This window comes from Schistocerca piceifrons, unplaced genomic scaffold (assembly GCF_021461385.2).
Source record: "Schistocerca piceifrons isolate TAMUIC-IGC-003096 unplaced genomic scaffold, iqSchPice1.1 HiC_scaffold_954, whole genome shotgun sequence".
NCBI classification, from domain to species: Eukaryota; Metazoa; Arthropoda; class Insecta; order Orthoptera; family Acrididae; genus Schistocerca; species Schistocerca piceifrons.
In genome coordinates, this window is record NW_025729228.1 from 472,501 (window position 1) to 477,500 (window position 5,000).

The window sequence follows — 5,000 nt, forward strand, 5'->3', positions numbered from 1 at the left end:
TATACGACTCGTTCAATTAGTGTAGTGTTGCCCACCCGCAACCCTCGCAATATAGTTCGCTACTCGCACTGCCCGCTCCCCTGTGTATCGCTTCATGTTAAACACCTTGCAAGTCTTGCTGACTTTCCACATGCTCCTGCTGTACACTGTAATGTGGATGGCAGCAGGACGTACATGCCGCCCCCCGCCCCACCCCTCCCCACGTCCCCACCTTGCCCCCTGCCTTCGCAAGCTGGTTGGTGAGAAGTTTGCATGTTCAATGCCCTTCGCATGCGACGTACTCAGGCTACGTTGTGGTGCGGCCTGTGTCAACTGTCCGCTGATGTCGTACGCATAAACCACAATCTGTACTGCACATTCGTCCTTATGTACTGAATGATACATCGTGGCACATGTGTGACCGTACAACGACTGCGCCCAAAAACGGCGGACCATACAGTGCAAATATTGTGCACGCAGCTACGTGTCGTCTCCCTATGAGAGCTGGATTGCAGTGTGGTACGCCATAGAGACGTGTGGGAGGAACGGACGCCGTGGATGGCGATCAGCATGAGCTGTCTGTTGATGTATTCGGGCCTAGTCGTCTCTCCTCAAACACCGTGATAGCATGGTGCACCGCGTTCCATATCTGCGACATGCTACAGAGGCCGGTTGACAGTCGTTCGAGCAATGGACATCGCATACGTACGGGGGCCACCTTCCACGTATTGTCTAGGCGTGCACATTTTGTTGCGTGTATGTGGGCAGACGTAGTGTGGCGTGACACCTGACACAGGCATGCAATAATCGTTGAAGTTGCTAATGGCGATGGACGCCTACGTTTTCTGGTGAAGTTACGCAAATGAAGAAATGGTAACCCGTTGTGGTGCGGTTGTTCTCGCTAGGGGTGAATCGGTGATGGCGACGATAGGTTGAGGTACTAACCGGTTGTTCCAGCGATACCCACCATGCCGATGAAACTGAACGGCATCTGGGTGTGAAGCGATACGCGGCGGTGGCTGGGTGGGACCGTCCCCGGCCGGTGAGGGGGCGCCTCCCGGCGTGCTGGCCGCGCGGTGCGTGGGCGCACGCGCTACAGCCGGCTGGTGGGGGCGGCCAGTGGCAGGCGCGCCGGCCGACGGACGCGGCAGGCGTCGCAGCTGCGCGCCGGCGCACCCTGCGCGCGGCGCCGTGCGGCCAAAGTAGGTCCTCGCGGGCCCGGTGCGAAGCGCGGTGGACATCTTCAGTGTGCTGGTCCGATTGAGGACTGTGTGCGTTGAGGATGCGCCGCCGCCCGGCGCTCGGCGCCGCGACGCCGTCTGCTGCTCGGTCGCCCCAGCGGTTCTCGCTGGTGGTTTGTATCGCAGCTGTGCGGATGTGTTGGCGCGTGCGCTGTGCTGGGAGAGTTCGCTTCGGCACCCAAGTGGGGCTTTTGTCCTTCTGTGGCGCTGGCGTTGGAGCTGCCGGTCACCGTAGGTGGCGCGTGTTGTCTCCCGCCGGCAATGCCACGACAGCACGCTCCCGGGCCTCTGTCGGCAGCGGCAAGCTCAGTTGGGAGCACGGGTGGTCGCACCGAAAGCGTCTACTCGCCTAACTCCGGGCGATTGCGCCTCTCTCGAACCCGACCAAGTACTTGGGACGGCGCTGCGCGCCGCCGGGACCTGAGAGGGTTTCGAGGTGTATTGTGCAGGGGAGCTCAGCCTCCTCCTGTTTGCAGAATGATTGAGCGAACGCTTGCGTGTTCGCGCGGGCCCCCGGGACACACTCCCGGGCGGCCGGCTGCTCAGCTCTAGTTGACGCAGCTCCCTGGTTGATCCTGCCAGTAGTCATATGCTTGTCTCAAAGATTAAGCCATGCATGTCTCAGTACAAGCCGCATTAAGGTGAAACCGCGAATGGCTCATTAAATCAGTTATGGTTCCTTAGATCGTACCCACGTTACTTGGATAACTGTGGTAATTCTAGAGCTAATACATGCAAACAGAGTCCCGACCAGAGATGGAAGGGACGCTTTTATTAGATCAAAACCAATCGGTCGGCTCGTCCGGTCCGTTTGCCTTGGTGACTCTGAATAACTTTGGGCTGATCGCACGGTCCTCGTACCGGCGACGCATCTTTCAAATGTCTGCCTTATCAACTGTCGATGGTAGGTTCTGCGCCTACCATGGTTGTAACGGGTAACGGGGAATCAGGGTTCGATTCCGGAGAGGGAGCCTGAGAAACGGCTACCACATCCAAGGAAGGCAGCAGGCGCGCAAATTACCCACTCCCGGCACGGGGAGGTAGTGACGAAAAATAACGATACGGGACTCATCCGAGGCCCCGTAATCGGAATGAGTACACTTTAAATCCTTTAACGAGTATCTATTGGAGGGCAAGTCTGGTGCCAGCAGCCGCGGTAATTCCAGCTCCAATAGCGTATATTAAAGTTGTTGCGGTTAAAAAGCTCGTAGTTGGATTTGTGTCCCACGCTGTTGGTTCACCGCCCGTCGGTGTTTAACTGGCATGTATCGTGGGACGTCCTGCCGGTGGGGCGAGCCGAAGGCGTGCGACCGCCCCGTGCGTGCTCGTGCGTCCCGAGGCGGACCCCGTTGAAATCCTACCAGGGTGCTCTTTATTGAGTGTCTCGGTGGGCCGGCACGTTTACTTTGAACAAATTAGAGTGCTTAAAGCAGGCAAGCCCGCCTGAATACTGTGTGCATGGAATAATGGAATAGGACCTCGGTTCTATTTTGTTGGTTTTCGGAACCCGAGGTAATGATTAATAGGGACAGGCGGGGGCATTCGTATTGCGACGTTAGAGGTGAAATTCTTGGATCGTCGCAAGACGAACAGAAGCGAAAGCATTTGCCAAGTATGTTTTCATTAATCAAGAACGAAAGTTAGAGGTTCGAAGGCGATCAGATACCGCCCTAGTTCTAACCATAAACGATGCCAGCCAGCGATCCGCCGCAGTTCCTCCGATGACTCGGCGGGCAGCCTCCGGGAAACCAAAGCTTTTGGGTTCCGGGGGAAGTATGGTTGCAAAGCTGAAACTTAAAGGAATTGACGGAAGGGCACCACCAGGAGTGGAGCCTGCGGCTTAATTTGACTCAACACGGGAAACCTCACCAGGCCCGGACACCGGAAGGATTGACAGATTGATAGCTCTTTCTTGATTCGGTGGGTGGTGGTGCATGGCCGTTCTTAGTTGGTGGAGCGATTTGTCTGGTTAATTCCGATAACGAACGAGACTCTAGCCTGCTAACTAGTCGCGTGACATCCTTCGTGCTGTCAGCGATTACTTTTCTTCTTAGAGGGACAGGCGGCTTCTAGCCGCACGAGATTGAGCAATAACAGGTCTGTGATGCCCTTAGATGTTCTGGGCCGCACGCGCGCTACACTGAAGGAATCAGCGTGTCTTCCTAGGCCGAAAGGTCGGGGTAACCCGCTGAACCTCCTTCGTGCTAGGGATTGGGGCTTGCAATTGTTCCCCATGAACGAGGAATTCCCAGTAAGCGCGAGTCATAAGCTCGCGTTGATTACGTCCCTGCCCTTTGTACACACCGCCCGTCGCTACTACCGATTGAATGATTTAGTGAGGTCTTCGGACTGGTACGCGGCATTGACTCTGTCGTTGCCGATGCTACCGGAAAGATGACCAAACTTGATCATTTAGAGGAAGTAAAAGTCGTAACAAGGTTTCCGTAGGTGAACCTGCGGAAGGATCATTACCGACTAGACTGCATGTCTTTCGATGTGCGTGTCGTGTCGCGCAACACGCTACCTGTACGGCTCGCCGTAGCCGTGCGCCGCGTGCGGAACCACGCGTGCCTCTCAAAACTAGCGGCAATGTTGTGTGGTACGAGCGCTGAAGCGCTGGAGCGGCTGGCCTGCGGCACCTGGCGCCTGGCGCCGGTTTTGAATGACTTTCGCCCGAGTGCCTGTCCGCTCCGGTGTGGAGCCGTACGACGCCCGTCGGCCGTGAGGCCGTTGGACACAGAACGCTGGAACAGGGGCCGCCACACGCCTCACTCCCGCCTATGCGACCGTCTCGAAAGAGACGGCGGAAACTTGAGAAAAGATCACCCAGGACGGTGGATCACTCGGCTCGTGGGTCGATGAAGAACGCAGCAAATTGCGCGTCGACATGTGAACTGCAGGACACATGAACATCGACGTTTCGAACGCACATTGCGGTCCATGGATTCCGTTCCCGGGCCACGTCTGGCTGAGGGTCGGCTACGTATACTGAAGCGCGCGGCGTTTGCCCCGCTTCGCAGACCTGGGAGTGTCGCGGCCGCCTGTGGGGCCGGCCGCGTCTCCTCAAACGTGCGATGCGCGCCCGTCGCCTGGCGGTTCGCATACCGGTACTTTCTCGGTAGCGTGCACAGCCGGCTGGCGGTGTGGCGTGCGACACCTCGTACAACGACCTCAGAGCAGGCGAGACTACCCGCTGAATTTAAGCATATTACTAAGCGGAGGAAAAGAAACTAACAAGGATTCCCCCAGTAGCGGCGAGCGAACAGGGAAGAGTCCAGCACCGAACCCCGCAGGCTGCCGCCTGTCGTGGCATGTGGTGTTTGGGAGGGTCCACTACCCCGACGCCTCGCGCCGAGCCCAAGTCCAACTTGAATGAGGCCACGGCCCGTAGAGGGTGCCAGGCCCGTAGCGGCCGGTGCGAGCGTCGGCGGGACCTCTCCTTCGAGTCGGGTTGCTTGAGAGTGCAGCTCCAAGTGGGTGGTAAACTCCATCTGAGACTAAATATGACCACGAGACCGATAGCGAACAAGTACCGTGAGGGAAAGTTGAAAAGAACTTTGAAGAGAGAGTTCAAAAGTACGTGAAACCGTTCTGGGGTAAACGTGAGAAGTCCGAAAGGTCGAACGGGTGAGATTCACGCCCATCCGGCCACTGGCCTCCGCCCTCGGCAGATGGGGCCGGCCGCCCGCGCGGAGCAATCCGCGGCGGGGTCGTGTCCGGTTGCCTTTCCACTCGCCGCGGGGTGGGGCCGTTCCGGTGTGCGGTGGGCCGCACTTCTCC

General features: G+C 57.8%; 2 non-coding genes and 1 pseudogene across 2 annotated transcripts; all 3 read left to right on the plus strand.

Annotated features, from left to right (window-relative positions):
• Positions 1 to 1,782: 1,782 nt before the first annotated feature.
• On the plus strand, positions 1,783 to 3,691 carry LOC124773526. The gene has a single exon (XR_007014770.1). It is a non-coding gene; the product is annotated as a small subunit ribosomal RNA (ribosomal RNA).
• Positions 3,692 to 4,043: 352 nt separating this feature from the next.
• LOC124773757 lies at positions 4,044 to 4,198 on the plus strand. The gene has a single exon (XR_007014880.1). It is a non-coding gene; the product is annotated as a 5.8S ribosomal RNA (ribosomal RNA).
• A 188-nt stretch (positions 4,199 to 4,386) lies between these two features.
• LOC124773708 overlaps positions 4,387 to 5,000 on the plus strand; it is a 5,066-nt pseudogene continuing 4,452 nt past the window's right edge.